Below are 2,500 nucleotides of genomic sequence, written 5' to 3'. Positions count from 1 at the left end.
GGGCACATGGCCTCCCCACGACAGGGAGGTTGGCACCGGGTTCAACTTTTCAATTCGTGCAACAAAAACCGGTAACCGACAAATACAAAGCATACACACACACACACCGCGCGTGTGCCCTTGCTCTGGTGCTAGAGAAATCGAGTGCTCGAGCTGGCCGGAACGGGACGCCCCGCTCCGGAGCTTCACAATCGGACCACTGCGGTAGCGACCAGTGGGACGTCTCGGCCTCACACGAACAGCACAGAGATCAGCACACAGGAGACGGCGCACAACGAGTAATCTACCTAGCACGCCGCCGACCAAGTGGCCAAACTCTCGAGAGGAATGTCCGTCTGACACAAGGGACAGAAACGGGAGGTAACCGCTGAGCCTGAAACACCAGCAAATAAATGCTAGCCCGCCTGGGCCCTCCAACGTCGGACAGTCCTCGCCGTATCGATCGAGTGACCTGGGCACGCACTTTTTTTTCCTTTCACACAGTGTGGGGTTGGCGGCGGCGGGGGGGGGGGGAGAAAGCATGCAACTTGGTTGACGTCGCCTGGTCAACTCGCATCGGTTTTCCGTCCCCATCACTGTAAGGAGCAACCGCGACCAGCGTAGCCAAACAGGTCGACCAAAGCTTTCGGCGCTCGCACGGAGAGGTGATGCCAGCCGGCGTGCGTCGCCTAACTTGGACAAAATTCTGGGCACGCACTTTTCGTTTGAGACTAGGACATACATGTAGTGCAACCCAAGGAAACCAGGCGACGCCGCCACAATCTGCGCCTGACAGACAAAGATAACCGTTCACAAGGAGCCTTGTTATTTCGCACCAAGTCTTTTGCGGGCATAGTTTCTTTCTTTGACATGTATATCTGTATGAAGGTCGGCTTTGCTCTGCCATCGCAGCCTCCCTTCTTTGCTTTTCTCACTGTACCAACAGACATGTCATAGACTTTGGTTTTTTTTTTATTAATTCTTTTCCTGTGGGTGTGGTGTGCCTCCGCACCCCCCAATCTGTTCCAAGGCCTTGTTTTCTCTCGCTCGCCAAAACACTTTGTCTGTTTTCACAGCCAGTCTACCGGCCTAGACCCAACTGTGCGATATTTCAGAGCCGGCAACAGAGCATGGAAAGTCCGCCAGATTTACCCTTAAATGCTCATAAATGACTTCCAGGCACTCTTCGGAAGGTCTTTTATTTCAAAAGAAGGTCCTTCCTTGAGGGAGCACTTCTTCGGCCACTTTGCAAGTGCAACCGCTGCCAGCAAAAGTTCTGAAAATCGAGTTCCCGAAAATCTCCGGGTACCCCGCCAACCCCCAGCCACCCGAATCGCAAGTGTCAATTCGGCGGGTTGCCTGCCGGTAGTCCTTCCGAAAATGAGGCGCCAAATCGCCGCAACGGCCATTTTTCATTTCGGCATCGGGACTTCCGACGGCAACTGATTAACTAGCCCGGGGACTAGAGCGGCAGCAAATGCAACGTGCCCTCTTGGCGGGAGCAACTTGACCGCCCCCGTGGGGAAAGGTCAACTCGGGGCCCGGGAAAGTCGCCGAGTCCGACCCCATACACTTCCATGAGTTGGGGGTTTTGGCCTTCCCGGCCCAAGGCTCGCCTTATTTCGGCCTGCACTTTCGGAAAAGGGTGCATTCCTTTTGGTTAATGATTTCACCAGCCCGGGTCTTAGCCTCTGCCCCGACGGCTAAGTCTTTTGGTTAATGATTTCCTGCGGCTGGGACTACCCTTTCCCCCGCCCTGCAGGCACCCGGGTCGGGAGGCCGTCGGGGGCACTTTCCGGGGCAAATCCGGACCCTTACGCAAGGGAGAGTGCGCCCCCCGCCTCGGCCGGGGGTCAGGCTGCCGCCTATTAAGCCCGACAGAAAACCCGAAAAATGGACGAAAATGGGAAAAAATCCCCATCCGAAAAAGGCTTAAAAGTCGGTTGGGCGGCAGCTAGGGTCGGTCTCTGCAGACCTGGAGGCTCGGGTGGACTCTTGGAATAAACGTCCAAGTCCCGACTTGCCACCTCCTACTACTGTGCAGATACCCCGCCAACCCCCAGCCACCCGAATGACAAGCGTCCGATCAGCGGGACGAATTTGACAACTCTGGCCGGACCTCTGGAACTCCATCCCGGGTAACCGGGGCAAATTTTTCCGCTTGATCGCCCTTCCACTGGTTAACCATTTGCCCTTTCGGACTTAGTCTCTGGACATTATTCGACTGATTTTCTGGTTAACCATTTGCCCTTTCGGACTTAGTCTCTGGGCATTATTTTCGACTTTTTGGTTAATGATTTCACACTTTTTACTTACTTTTGCGCTTTTTGGTTAATGATTACTCTGCTTACTGGTTAATTATTTGCCCTTTCGGACTTAGTCTCTGGACATTATTTTCGAGTTTTTGGTTAATGATTTCACACTTTTAACATATTTTTGCGCTTTTTGGTTAATGATTACTCTGCTTACTGGTTAACCATTTGCCCTTTCGGACTTAGTCTCTGGACATTATTTTCGAGTA

Source organism: Heterodontus francisci, unplaced genomic scaffold (assembly GCF_036365525.1).
Source record: "Heterodontus francisci isolate sHetFra1 unplaced genomic scaffold, sHetFra1.hap1 HAP1_SCAFFOLD_1486, whole genome shotgun sequence".
Classification (NCBI taxonomy): Eukaryota; Metazoa; Chordata; class Chondrichthyes; order Heterodontiformes; family Heterodontidae; genus Heterodontus; species Heterodontus francisci.
The sequence above is the reverse complement of the archived record's forward strand: the minus strand, read 5'-3'. Positions refer to the sequence as shown.